This window comes from Grammomys surdaster, unplaced genomic scaffold, assembly GCF_004785775.1.
Source record: "Grammomys surdaster isolate TR1022 unplaced genomic scaffold, NIH_TR_1.0 1166, whole genome shotgun sequence".
NCBI lineage: Eukaryota > Metazoa > Chordata > Mammalia > Rodentia > Muridae > Grammomys > Grammomys surdaster.
The window spans coordinates 754,752-770,291 of NW_021605585.1; the positions used below are offsets into that span (position 1 = coordinate 754,752).

At 40.2% G+C, this 15,540-nt stretch overlaps 1 protein-coding gene across 6 annotated transcripts in view; it reads right to left on the reverse strand.

Moving 5' to 3' along the window:
* The window catches only part of Tp63 (tumor protein p63), a 203,997-nt gene that overhangs the window by 70,745 nt on the left and 117,712 nt on the right, over positions 1 to 15,540 (reverse strand). The window lies entirely within an intron of this gene.

Sequence of the window (15,540 nt, forward strand, 5' to 3'; positions counted from 1 at the left end):
CAGTGAAACTGTGAGATTATTGGAAAATAGAATACAAACTTAGTCAAAACAGGGACAGTGTGCCCAGACCATGGTACTGCTGAGAAATTACTTTAAATAAATGCTGTATTACTGCTTGGAGGAGGAGGAGGAGGAGGAGGAGGAGGAGGAGGAGGAGTAACAGCAGTGGCCATGGCCTCGCTCTAGCCTTCATGTTGCTACAATATTTATAAGGAAAAAGAGCAACTGATAGATTTATGTGAGCTGCGTATCAAATAGCTGTATGTATAAGGCAATATTTCATTTTAGCACTAAATATAAATTTATGTGACGGACGATCACTCTGGGGACAAGTTTGAAATGACTAGGGTGAAATGGGCAGCACGGTCAGGGAGATGCCACTGCAGACTCTTTTCTGAGATGTTGTTTTGTATGTTTCTCAGATGAAACTCAAACTCTAGACTTATTCCATCCTGATGCCTTATTCTCCTGAGGAGCTCGGACTCATAAGCCTGAATCACCATGGTCAGCTTTAGAATATGCATTACAAGGTAACCCACAATGCTAGCATGTCATCCAGGTCTAACTTTGAGGAATCTATACTCTATTAGCTAGAGATCCAGTTCTATGGTGGAGCCAGGTGTGATGGCACATCCCTTTAATTCCAGCATTTGGGAGGCAGAGACAGGCAGATCCTATGAGTTGGAGGACAGTCTGCTCTACAGAGTGAGTGTCAGGATAGCCAGGGCTACACAGAGAAACGTCTTCTTGAAAAACCAAAACAAACAAACATACTGTGGTGGACTTAATTCAGAAATACTTTATAATTCATGTAGCTCCAAAGCTCAGAGTTGGTTTGCAGTGAGACAATTATGTAGTTAATTGAAATCTGTCAATTTACCTGAAAAGCAACTGTCTCATTTTCAGAGAAGGAAAAATAATTTATCCAAAGCACTATCCCTCAGACAGACTAGAACTTGTGAAACTGCCTTAAGTCTGCTGAGAGTGACTGCCAGTTGTCACTTAACCAGAGTCATTCTGAGCCTTCTTTCCAGAGGACTCACCAGCTTATGGTTCAGTTTCTCTTGGCTGCAATTTTTGAGGCATGGTAACCTTGTTTTCTCTTCCAGCCAATGAAGGGGAAGATAATCACTCCTGTTGGTATGTGTTTTTAACAGGAGGCAAGGAGGTTAGTTTTTAAATAGAAATATAACCCTGAGAGACCAAGGCTGTGGGAAATCATGAAGAACAAAAAAGATTTTAAAAAGAAAAAGAAAAGAAAAAAGAAGGAAGGAAGGAAAGAAGGAAGGAAAGAAGAAAAAAAGAAGGAAGGAAGAAAAACTGAAAGAAAGAAGAAAAGAAAGAAGGAAGAAAAAAGGAAGGAAGGAAGGAAGGAAGGAAGGAAGGAAGGAAGGAAGGAAGGAAGGAAGAAGTAAAGGCTTGAGTTTTGCTTTTCATTTTAAACTTTGAGTTGAATGGTATGATTTTATCCATCTTAACTGTGTCTTGGGAGGAGATAAACGGACTCAGTCATTCCATTCAGTCCAGAGAGCATCTGCCAAAATGCCCACGGCCGGCCGCACACCCATCCCATTCCATTCAGACACTCACATTCCACTGCTGAATGCTACCTCCCATTTGCTCTGTAAATAACTATTAATCTATTTACACTTATCCCCATGCTGACAAGTGCAGCTGTTTGTCTCGTCTTCTCTCCCTTCTGACTTTTACAGTGCCTACCCCTCTCCTACCTACCCTTCATCCTCGACCTCCCTTCCAGACAGGGGTGTGGCTAAACTACTGGTAGACACCTAGGGCAGAAAAGAAAAAAAAAAAAAACACAGAGGCAGGTACAAATGTGACTACACCCTAACTAAAGCTCTTAGGTAGCAAGCTGGAGGCCACAGCTTGGGAAGGGGATTGAAATCTTATTTGTGTTTCGTTAAGGGTCAGTATACAAAGTACTCTTGAAAGTCCTGTAGGAATCAGATAATACTGGCAAGGGCACGCGCTTCCCCTGAGCAGGACAATTAGCGAGGCAGTGGTCCCTGACAAAAAGGACAAAGAAGCCAGCAGAACACTTTCTTGTAGGCAGTAAAAGACTGCTGGCCCACCCCTCCCTCCCCCTCCAGCTACACAGCAGAAACAGCAACTAATTGTGGGCTTGGGGAAGAACAAAGAGACACCGGCCCTTTGAATTTCCCCCTCTACCCCAGTACATATAAAGAGAAAAGTTGGGGGCCTAGTTTTAAAAGCCAGTAAGCAAACACATCAGTTCTCCAAGGACTGAAGAAAAAGTAAAATTCCATTTACAGAGGCATCTCAAAGGCAGACCCTGCCTTTGCTGCAAGGCTGAACACACTTGACACCAAAGAAGAAACTGTCTTCTGAAAGTCACTGAGAGCACAGTGACTGCTGATTGACCTGCTTCTGATGTCCTCTTAAGTTCTATGCAGCTCAGTAAAATCCTAGGCCAGCATGGTTTGTTCCTACTCACTCCTCAATATATATTACATAAAACTAGAGTCCTAAGTGGTGTGTATGTTCTATTTGTTATCCTGCAATAAAAAGTGGAAAATAGAGATAATTTAAATCCTTTCTAAATTACACTTCTAAAAAATTAAATCCAGGTAGTTTATTCAATTGTCTCAGTTTTAAAAATTATAACTTCAACACTTTTAATTGTGGGCTTAGATGACAACAAAAACACACATGGGATCATGGTAAAAACATATATGTACAAGTCCTTCTTGGACACATTTCTTACAGGAAATAGCTCTATAGAAGTTACTTTTGAAATACCCACTATTTAAGAATTCTCACTTGTTTCTTTCTTTTATTGAAGGAATTGCTACATGCGTTGACTGAATAAGGACCAACCAACAGTTTTCAGAATTGCAAGGGTTCCTAGACAGGATAGGAAAATAAACTCTAGTGCTTAATGCAAGATGAAAACTCAGGGCCTCTTCATCCATTGTTAAGCATTTTTAATGTCTGATATTAGAAAGTTAAGCGATACCCAGTGGCATTCTAAAGATGTTCCCTGTAGCTCTCTAAATGGAGTGTCTTTAAGTTAACTGTGTTTAATCCTAGCATAAGCCGTCATTCTCTGAAACTGGGTGGGTGATAGAAGAATCGTTCTCTAGAAAAGTGAAACTGATGGAGAGGAAGAAGCAATACTGTCCCCTTCTTTCCTCTTGGTAATCCCATGAACACAAAGAAGAAATGAGTTATGCTGGAATGCTAATTGATTCTTGATGCTGACAAGGAGGAGTGTCAAAGACTTGGAGGTAACATTTGTGCATCAGATACAAACACTGCCCTGGGAAGAAGTCCCATGGGCATTTTGTGTTTCTTATGTAACAAAGAATGTGTCATGGTATTTGAAATGAAATATAGAGAAGAGTCTCTCTTTCTAATGACAAAGTTACTTAGTCTCAGAATATCCCTATCGTTCTGTGCACACATACAGAAAGAAGAGAGGTCAATATTATATCCCTGTCCTGTCACATCTGAGAAAAGAGGCAGCCTTCTTTTCAGAAAATATGAACATGAAAATGGGCACCATTTGTCTGCTACCTGATGTACTCCTCATATAATGCGTGAGTTGATTCCCTCTGACTTTAGCCAGTTGGTTTATTTTCTGTAGAAGTTACTTGGCAATAGAACACTACTTGACTGGACACAAAGTATCACCAGTGCTTTTCCCTGAAGCGTATTCACACTGATCATAAATTAGCTGATCTTCACACTGGAAGGATGAAGCACACCGTGTTCACAAAAATATGCTACCCTCTTAGATGTCACAGAACATCTTAGAATGTTGGGGAGCACGGGTCTGGTTGTTACAGAACTAGGAAACCCCATGGCTGAAAATCTGTTGGTTTGGACATGGGCAAAGAACAGTTACAACTGTTGGTCACCAAATCAAAGTCAGAGAATTTCCTTTTTCTCCTCCTTCCATATAAGATCTGCAGCTACAGCTGTCAACAGAGTCTGACCCATGTCCTGTTAAACTTCAACATGGAAGTCCAGGATTAGGCTATCATCAGACTAGAGTTTCCTCTGTCTGATCTGTCAAAATGTCTTAAGACTACAACCCTAGAGCTTCACTTTATTTTTCTTTCTTCAGTGACCATTTTAGATTCTGAACATGTTATGGACCGAGATTCCCTCTGTATGAGCTCAGTAATGTTTCTATATATTGCTATGAGCAAAATCTATCTTAAACAACTGAATTTATAGTCACTTGAAGCTCAAAATGTATCACCTTCCTATAAAAATTAACACCAATAAAGTATCAAAACAAGTCATTTGAACAGTGCCTTGCAAGTGGGGCTTAAGTAAATTGTGCGTGGGGAAAAAAAAAAGAAAAACAAAAATCAAAAGACAAATCTTGTCTCCAAATCTATCTGTAGAAGGCAAACATCCCAATCTCTCTCTCTTAGATATTGCCGTCTATGCTAGGCACTTTGAGATCACATGGAAAAAAATAACCAACATATTTCATTTGGAAAAAAAATATTTTTGGCTCTTGAGTGACTGTTGGGTAGGGAGATTAGACCTCTTCAGTGCTTCTCATATTTCTGTTTGGATTTTAGAAGTGTAACAGAACTCTTAGAACTGGCAGCATGGGCTTAAGTCTTGACACTTCCCCTGGGTGAGGAAGGTGAGCACATCTGACCCCAGCTTCCTATGGGCTAAGAATCTGCATGAGATCATGAAGACAATGGAAAGGAGCCACCAGTTCTCACATTCTGTTAGCCCCCCTGTGATGCTATTTTAAAATGATGCTATGATCCTACTTTCCAAACAGGTACATGAAATCATCATTTTTGTCTTTGTAAAAGATTTACTTGGTCAAACCCTAAATTAGAAAAAAAAAAGTCCGTCTCAGTGGCATAGCTTGTTCCCTCAGTGGATATATTCATTTGCCTCGGGCTTGAAGGAAGGGTCTTTGTGAGCCTTGTACAGCTGTCTTGGGAAAAGAAAACAGTTTCTTCATGACCTTGGCTTCATAAAGCCTTCATTCCCTTCTTTGCTAGCTTGTTAGCACACAGCACTCCATTTTGATCCAATAATATTAGCAGGACAGTGCTTTTGAACAAACACAGCCTAAGGGAGAAATGCTTGCCATTTTTCAACCTTCTGCCACCTGTCCCACTTCAGAAAATGATGGTTTGTTTTATGCTAGAATTGAACATAATTAGCTGAAAGCATTCTGTTTCAGGTTAAGAAGATATTTACAGTAGAATGTTGAGTTAGATCTACATCTTTCTACTTTAAACATGAAGGTCCTGGCATCTTTTCTGAAAACAATATTTTATTAAGCAGAAGATATTTTACTTCTTTTGTTTGCTACATAATCATAAAAAATGAGTCTCTAAAAATAAAATGTAGCCATTCATATAATGAACAAAATGTAAGAATAAAGTGTTTAAGTGAAACAAACCTAAAGTATAGGCCAAATACTAACTAGAATATTTTATCATAAAGTTTCAAGAATCTTAGCCAAGATTATGACTTATGAGAGATGTCCTTAAAAACTCTGTGATCAGGTCAGACAAACAGATTTAAGTTTGCTCGTCAAGGGACAAACTTGTCAACAAAAACTATACAGAGAGCTTTAAATGTAGAAAAGGGAGAGAACACTGAAGATAATAAAACTTGACCCAAATATAGCCAAAGAGAAATATCTAAAGTTCTGTTAAGAGAGTGAAATTTTAACTTAAGGGCTTTAGTAAGTATGCACCCTGGTAATCAGGACAGAGACAAATCATGAGGAATGTCAAGTCTGACACCATTATAAACCAAGAAAATGAAGTCTTGATGGACAGAAGAAATATATACTTTTAATTAGTGTTGTAATTCTTGATGCACATTAGACAAACATACTCAGAGCTTCAGTTTGTTCAACCTGTCAGCTACTTATTAAAGTGCAGGCAGAAGTATGTTTATAGCCATTTTTTTCTATTTTTCTCTGTAAAGTCATCATCGGTCCAGAGTAACCGTATATTTTACTTGTTCTATTTATGCATGTGGTAATGTTGGGAAAAGGCGACGCACGCTAATGAAGATCGTTAGTGAGAGTTAGGCCGTCTACATGGAAAATACAATCAAGTGACTGCAGAGCTCAACAACAATCCTCAGTTCATCTTCTTAATCTACATCTGACGTCATGACACAAAATGTTAGGACGATTACATTGTAGTAGATGTATAATGCATGCTGGCATGACTCCGAAGATATTGATTTCAATAAATAATAATGACTAGCCTAAGTAAACCCTAAAAATGTGATATATGTGTAGCATTCATAGGCAAGCCTCTCTATGAAAGGATATTAGCTATTATTTATGTTAATACTCCTTCCAAGTCTTCAGCTTGGGCCTTATAATATTCAAGTGCTTTGCACTGTTGGTCCCCATGTGTCCTCATAGATATTCACATTTTATATTTGTTTTAAAGATGAAGAAACTGGAGCTCATGGGATAAAATAATTTGCTCAATATTATACTAAAAGCTACAAAGTGATGCCAGTGAGGCACATCATGTCATTGGCCTCCATTCTGTGCATCTGTGAATGTCTGCCTAGAATATTCCTATCAAATTTGCATTCAAGGAAAGTGGTACTTTCATATATCTAAAGGGTTCCTCCCTGCCCAATAAGCCATTCCCTGTTCTCAGGATTCCTTTATTTAATCCATAATTACAAAAAGAGCCCTAGCTCTTGGAGCTGCTGCTGCTCCTCCTCCTCCTCTTCCTCCTCTTCCTCCTCCTCTTCTTCCTCCTCCTCCTCTTCCTCCTCTTCCTCCTCCTCCTCCTCTTCCTCCTCCTCTTCCTCCTCCTCTTCCTCTTCCTCCTTTTCCTCCTCCTCCTCCTCTTCCTCCTCCTCCTCTTCCTCTTCCTTCTCTTCCTCCTCCTCCTCTCCCTCCTCCTCCTCTTTCTCCTCCTCCTCCTTCTCCTCCTTCTTCTTTAAGTTTTATTGGAAAGACAGTGTAAATCCCTTCACGGCACTCTTAAACTCTGAGTGGTGAGCCCAGTGAAACAATCTCTATTCTCTTAAGAAAATGGCTGCATCTTTAAATTGACCAGAGAGGTAGTCATTACAACTTCCCTTTGGGAAATGGCCCTCCCTTCAACTCTTCAGAAGTGAACTCTTGCTTCATTATTCAACTTTCTGTTTCCATGTCCTCTGCACACACCCCCTCAGACAGATGAACCCACCTTTGCGGCCAATTTTCATAACACTTCCTCTTGGTACTACATAATTATCACTGCAACTGTAGTCAGTAAATATTGCAAACATTGGTCTGCTTCACCAGACGATGAATTCATGGGAGATCATATGTGTTGTAGTCAGTGACAAATCCCTATTACTTGGAGAAATGTCTGTGGCACGGTAGATGTCAGGAATCTGCTTTTTCAAAAACAAGTATAAGATCCTTCAACTACAAATCACATTCAACAAGTCTCCTTCCTTATTCTAAGATAACAAAGCAATGTTGAGTTATCCTGAAGCAGCTCTGCATTCAGACCGCATTCATCTCAGTGCCCATCTGTCAGCTGAGACTATAGGATATCTCCTCTAATCGCTATGACCTTTGTTTTGTGTTTTTTACACTCTCTGTCAATGGGAATTGTACTTTGAGCTTCAGCATTGGTGGGAACCCATAGCAGAAGAGCCAGAATTGTCACTCACAGGTAGTGAGTAATAGCTGGTGGCTCACACCTAACTGAGGAGCTTAGTAAGGAGCCTCTACTTCCTGAAAATGAACACATACTCACTTTTGTGCCAAGGCAGAGATTTTTTTTTTCACCTGATGGGCTAGACTTTCTTTTCAATGCATGTAGCTCAGCCATAAGAGTCTCCATTTTGATGGTCTTAATCATTCACTTCCTACTAAAGACAATTATGGACAAATATAGGTTCCTTTGGAAAGAAACCACTTGAATAAAAGCTTAGAGAAGCCTTTAGTTTCTGATGGGCCACTGACTTGGCCTAGTCCTGTCTGACTTGTATGATTTTCTGCCCAGATAGCCAGAATATTTTAGAAATTTTCACTCTGTTTTAGAACATGATTTAGAACATGATATGATTAATGAATTACAAATGTAAGTTTTGAGGAGCCAAGACTTTGGCTTATCAAACTTATAATCTGTTTCTTGGAAATGATCTCAATGCATGACCTTCTTCCAGACTATACACCACATGCCCAGCAGCCTTTACTTGCAAGGTATACACTGGAGCACAAATTGAGGAGTCTACTCCTGAGTCTTACCACTTACAAATGAGGAGCTCAAGGCCATATGTTCTCATTTTATTTTTGCTACCTTGTCTTCGAGGTTCGGCTCCTCGGATCAAGTGTGGGGTCTGCTGCTTGTCTCTGCCCTGGCCCTCTAATTTACTTTTGCATGTCAGCTGCCTGGCTGATTGCTACATATTTCATTTCATCTGAGGTAAAGCTTTCGATGTCAATGTCTTACTACACTTTGTAATTAGACAGTGTGCCATAGCTGGAGTTGGAGTTGGGGTCCTCCCCTAACCTGTCACTTCTCACTGCAAAACAAAACTGAGGTTAGCAGCTCTGGTGAAGGCATGCTTCAGTCTGGAAGGTATTTAACTCCTCATCTCACTTTATTTACCTCAATCAAAAAGTGGCCCTTTGTCAGCCAGCTCAACAGTGGGTGTCTTGGAGGGAAAGGGCTTAGAGGACCTGCTTAAGCAAAACAACTTAGGATTTCTCAGAGCATGGAAGCTAATCAGAGGAGGGTATTTGACAGTCACCAAGCTCATTCACCCACCTTAAACTACTCACATCTCTGGTGATTAGCCTTAGACACAAAGGGGACAGACTGAATCAAGGAATCAGTATAGGAGCAAGTAAACACTTTAACTGCAATACAAGATAAAAATCTAATCTCTCTCTCCTTTTTAACCACACACATTCTCTGCTCTCATAGGCAATCAATTATATGAAAGTAGCATTCACTCTGCCCTGTTTACCTGTTAAGAGTGCAACCCATTCTTAAACCAGGGAACAAATCCATCTTTTCAAAAACCTTTCTTGCCACTTGACATTTTAACAGAAGTGAGTAAAACTCATCATACTGCAGGAAACTCAAAATCAACCAACCAACTAAACAAATAACCTGTCAGACATCAGGGAAAACCATGTGTTTCTGTTACCTACAGAATATACCAAGGACAAACCTTGCATATTTATATTATTTGGCCAGCCATTTTAAAATAGTCTTATTTTTATGAGATACAAAAAACCACATTTCTATCTGAAGATACCAGTTGAAGCCAGAGCCACAGATGGCCATCCAAACCATTCAAAGTACACTATTTAGTAGCCCAGTAGAGGACTCAGAAGCAAATACCCCATTCCCTATCATTTGAGACATGTCAGGCTAGCGATAGAGCAAAAGCATGTGGTGCATACAGGTTCAGAAGACAGAAATCTTGTTCTGAATGTCAGCTATGAGGGACTTCTTGGGTAGAGTAGTTCCCCCAGAGAGCCTTAGTGACTACAAAGGACTCCATCTGGAGATAAATAGATGGGCATGTGAGGGTTGGAGTACTGAAAGCAAGCAAGCAAGCAAGCAAAGGAGTCTCTTCCTCTACCTCCTCAGTCAGGTTTTTTGCCTTTTAAGTGCCTGGACACTAGCTCCTGAGATAATTTTGATACACAACGCTTAGAAGAATCACCTTTTCCTCACCTGGTATTACCATGTTTCTCTGTGTGATGGGTCCTCTACCTTAGTCTCTTAAAGTGTCTGCCATAGCCTGTTTAAAAGTAGTCAAGCCATCCCCCAAGCATCTGATGTTGTTGCCCTTTGTGAGGGGTAATGGTCTACCTTTTAATTCTGATTCCATCAATAGACTGACACTAATCCAGACTGATTTGAGTAAACAGAGCATATTCCCCATTGTCTCTGTGATCTGAGAAAGAATCAGCCTGAGAAAGATCACTGCCTTGGTTGGAAATGGCCCCTGTGGGGGTTTTGCACAAGCTTGAAAGGAAGAAAGAAAAGGCCGGTGCAGAGTCCTGTCTAAAGCAAGCTCTCTTTGGGGGTGGTAATTCTCACAGGGGTATTATACTAACTGCACCTATTAGTGGCTTCTGCACCAATAAGAATCGAGAACTGTTTCCTTTGTAGTGTTTCCAGAGTCACTGACAAGTGGTTCATGACTTTTGTTCCTCTGGCCACCCACCACAGCTTTTATAAATATTTTATCCCACCACCATTTTTTTGGGGGGTGTCTTAAGAAACAGGAAAAAAAAGTTCAGGTTACAAGTTTTGAATGAAATATCAATATTTTCCAAATATATTTCAAAGTTATTCCCCTTCCCTTAATCAATGTGTGATTCATCTAACACCAGTAGCTCAATTTTAAATTGACAAATAGATTTTATTTGGGGAGCCCATCTTGCTAAAATCTACAGTCATGCAACCTCACTTTGTCTTCAAAGAAGAAACTTCTTGAATGCCTTTATTTCAAACATAGGGCACATGAGTTAGTCACAGTACAACATCAAATCAATTTAGAAATGAAAAGTCCCATGGCAGAGGGAGGTAGTAGTGCACACCTTTAATCCCAGCACTCCAGAGGCAGAGGCAGGAGAGTCTCTGAGTCAAAGGTGCGCTTGATCTACAGAGTGAGTTCCAGGACAGCCAGAACTATATGGAGAAATCCTGTCTTTAAAAATGAACAAACAAAGAAACAAAGTCCCATGTCTGAAATGGAGAGGAATGCTATTTTGAATAGAACATTTCCAGATCACATAAGACAATCAAGTGTAAATTATAAGGCGTTTTCTTTGTGAAGACCCTGGAGACATTTCATTCAGTATCTTCATAGGAGATTGGAGACAGATGGCATTTTATGAAACTCTTCTATTTGCGCTAAAGTCTACAGAGCTAAAAGGATGCTAAGGCTGGGCACTTTCGGAATATGTTTGGTGTAATGGAGTATTACATGGGAAAGGAAGAGAAAACGGAGTGAGACAAGCTGGGTGTTCCACCACTGATCATGGAGCTCAGCACTCTTTTTTACGAATCAACTCCATTTGTCTTCATTTTTATCTATTTCATTTTGATTTTTTTAAACAGACTCTAATTTGAACTTGTTGGAACCTGCAGTGTAGACTGGGGTAACCTCAAACTTGCTGCAATGCTCCTGTCTCTGCTGTAAGAGTGCTGGGGTTACAGGTCCACACCACACCAGGCTTTTCTTTGTTTTTACATCAAGCCGTCAACTCCCCCATCAACATCTATCTACCCATGTCCTGTCCTAGCACTCTCGCTTTTCTACACTTCTGCTCTCACCAGTTGTCTGCATTTCTTCCTTAGAGAAATCGAGTGATGGGGGGATTGTGGAAGGAAAGGATCATATTACAGACAAAGATAGGTCTCTTCCCAAAATGTCTTTTCTGACGCTATCCCCCTACCCCAGATCAAAATTTAAAATATCATGGGTGAGATGCTTTGTGTGAGAAAGTAAAGCCTAAATTTGTTACATGTATTTTTCTTAACTTGATGAGGGGTGGGGGTGGTATTGCCACCTGAATATCTGTTCCAAAACCTTCCGACTGGAATTCTCATGTCGAGCAAATCTCACAGATAGATTTGGTTTTCCATATTTATCGCCAGAACTGCAATTGTTATTGAGAGCAGTGACCAGAATAGAAGGTTTTCTTATCCTGGTTCTATGATGACTAGGAAATATAATTCATTCATAACAAAGAAAATCATCTTAAGTTTGTCCCCAATTCTGATTTCCATATAAACAAAAGACACTGTATCTATCTCCATTGAAGTCTATAGATGTCAGTAGGTAAACCCCAACACCTTCCAGCTCAAGTCATCCTTTGGGCTAATTCTCTCTCACTGTAGTGTGCCTCTTATTACCCCCAGAACATGTCATCAAAGTTAGGAATCTCAAATGTGTACACAGAATTCATGTTTCAGAACATAAAAGCCCTTGTAGTTCTTTCTCATGGTTTCTGTGAAAGCCCTTCACTTTTAATGCACAGAAGTGTATACATCAATATATTCTCTTTTCAAATCAGTATGACTTGATCTGCTTCTGTTCTCTCTTACAGTTTGTTAATTTTATACCTACAGTCTTTACACACTGATTTTCCTTCCCACCATTGAATTATAGAAACTCTAATATGTGAAATATTTCTCACAAATTATTTCTCCTTTCTGATTCATTCTCTCTCTCTCTCTCTCTCTCTCTCTCTCTGAAACTACAGTGTGCCTTTCAAGCTTGTTTTATATTGGAAGTACATTCTGTCCTTCCTAGGCTGGTAAATTCTCAAAGGTCTGTGGCTACAACTTACTCACTTCTGTCCCCCTTTCAAGAACAGTTCATGTGTCTAAACTTAGTTTTCAGGGCTTACTGGGTCATGCAGAAATGTTCATTTTAATGGTAAAAATAATCTATATGGATCATGGCTGATGTCTGATCTATAGGTAAATATATATTACTTCTTATTTGGGAATAGTTTATTTAGGGAAAAATATGAAAAGAATAGAGTTCATTTTTAGAGTAACCAAATAATTTGTGTACCATCTAGAACATTTTTATAAATAAAAAGGAGTGCTATTAATAATCTTGCTAGAATAGTAGATATAAACAGGGTAAAACAAGACTAACTGTTCCCAGTTTATCTATGGCAGGAACCTCAGCTATTGAAGAGAGCCATGGGCAGAAAGTTGAATGAGACTCGAGAAATGGTTCCTTTCTACTATTCCACCTGGTGCAGCAAAGTGCAATGAAACTGTGCAGACCTGGCAGCTGATGTGTAGCGAGTGCAAGAAATGCATTTTTTCTACTTCCATGCAGTCCATGGCTAAGCCATTTATCTTCACGCCCTCTGCGCTCTCACACAGAGTTCTGATTGCACACGTCTCTTCTCAGAGCCCATTCCCGATTTGCCATGGCCACTGTCAACATCCTCCCCACTCAGTAGCATGGACCTTGCTTAGTCACTCTAATATTTGTAACTTCATGTCCTAGTGACTCCATACTTTCTATTCCGTTGATCTATATGACATTTCTGAGCATGTCATCCAGCACCCAACTCTTGTGTCTTCTGTGTGTTATCATTTTCCCTAAAAACCTTCCTTTCCTCCTGTAAGTCTAGACTCAGAGATCTCTCTTTGTCCTTCCAAGTTCAGCTGCATCCAGCATATACATTTGGAATTTCCTGACTGTCCTAGCAGGGGTTTCTATCCTGCTCTGACACTTTGCATGTTGCCCACACTTCCCTACCACACTGAAGACCCCTACTGTGAATCCCATGAACTTCTGGAACAATTGCCTTTCTTTTTGACATTCCAAACCATTGTCTTTTAAACCCCAAATCCCCTGCCCAGTTGGATACTCTCTGTAAGCACCATTAAAATTAGCATCAGGTGATACAGAACACCTTTGTCAATCATCACCCAACTTTATTCTCATCAGGTATCAAAGGAGAGGGGTTTTGAAAACACTGCCATCTTCAAAGCAAGTAAACATAATGGCAATTATGAAAAGACTTTCTTGTTTCACTGAGTTGTATTTTGATTACTAGTGCTGTCTCTATTTTATATTTTACTATCAATATAAAATAAAAAGTGAAAAATATTCAACAATAAAAGGAAAAGTTTGACTTGATAGCTGCAAAAGAAGATATTTTTAACCTATGTTCCTCCCTCCTACGCAATCAGTGTACACCAAAGAAAGCTAGTGTGCTGTGTGTCTGAGGCAACCAACTTCTTAACTTTTTCACTCAAATCCTCCATGCTAAACCAACTCTCATGACCACAGACACATACTTCCTTAACAGGGCAGAGTACCGAATTCATACTAAATGCTCTGCGTTCAAACCTAAGAACGTTTGTGGCAGATTTGCGTTCAAGAAATGAAAGCAGTCTGAGGAAAGAACAGACAGTCCTGTTGGGCTGCTGTTGGTAACTTTCATTCATACTTCCGCCCCCCACACACCCGTTGAGGATCACTGCTCTTCTAAAAAACAACCAAACCAAACAAGCTTTCCCTTATCTAGATAAAGGATAGGTGTCTCTTTATCAGCTCATCTCTTTTCCAATAGTAGCCAGGAAGGTATGATCTATGATCTGCCATCTAAGGTCTCTTTCTCCCAGTCCCTTCTGGGCTTGAGGGCATCCAATTGGAAAACAGGTAGGACAAGGCAGCCTCATGGAGAGTGACTACGTGGCTGATACCCAGAGTCAATCTACAGCTGATGCCTGCCGCTGTCCTTGGCCTGAGAAGGTTCTTCTTCGGAATAGGAACCCTTAGGATTGGCACTTATTAACAAGGAAAAGGGACACTGTCCCCCGTTTAAAATACAGCCACTAGAAAAGGCGAGAGACAGAAAAAACTTGCCCTCTGGGACCATGCAGGCCCCGAGGTCAGTTGAGTGAGCCGTGACCGGCCTGCCAGAGCTCTGCTGCTACAGCACTTTCCCCGAAGCATTGCATAAGTTTTCATGGAAATCTCTCTGGGTAGCTCCCTGTGTTACAACAGTCCTCTTCAGAGTGTATACAGTTGCCCCGCATAGTCCCAGATAAAAATTAGTAAATAGTACATAGTTGCATACATAGAGCACTTTTAAATACAAAACGAGAACCAATCAACTCTGAGTAGTAAAATGGAGAGGTTTGAGTCTTAGACTCTGTTTAATATCAATTCACAAAAAGATCCCTTTCCCTCTCCAAACTAGAGATGTTTAAGCAAAGATCTCTTTCTGAAACAAAGCTTCTCTCTTCTTTTCTCATTTCTTCTCCTCTCTTCCCTACACCATCTCTCTCTCTGTCTCTCTCTCTTCCCGTCTCTTCCTCCCCTCCTCACACACACAGACACACTCACATGCATGAGCCCGCACACAGACACATACACATAGACACAGACACAAATGCACACACATGCATACAGACACACACACACACACACACACACACACACACGCACGCATGCATGCAGAGATTCCGATGCAGTATTGTAGCAGGGGTGGGGGGCACTAGTCTAGGGTTTTTGTCTTTTTGTTGTGTTGTTGTTTTAGAAAGCAGAGTTTGATCTGTGAAAAAATTCCTTTCTTGTGACACTCTTATCTGAGCCCGGGATGGTTTCAGGCTTGGCACTAGGTCCCAGTGCAGGCTCTTTACTTCTCCATTGTCACACAGGGGCAGAACATTGAGCCCTGCCTGTCACTTCTTGCCCATATCCTCCTTCCCCTGGATTCTTTCCTGCTCATTAGCAGCTTCCCTGAGTCCAGCTCTGCTGGAGGCAAATAACTGGAAAGTTGAAGAGAGGATAGAGAGGGAACATACTTCTTCTTTACGAACATTTGAATTATTAACTCAAATTCTCAGTAAGTTTAAAAAATTATTTTAAGTCAGAGAGCACATTATAGTTATTAAATAACCTTTACTAGATATATTTCTTTTATGTCTCCAATCTGTCCAAGTTTAACAATTCTTGCTAATTCTATAATGATGGATAAACGTGAATATCAAAGTGCTATTTCTTCTTTATTGAAAC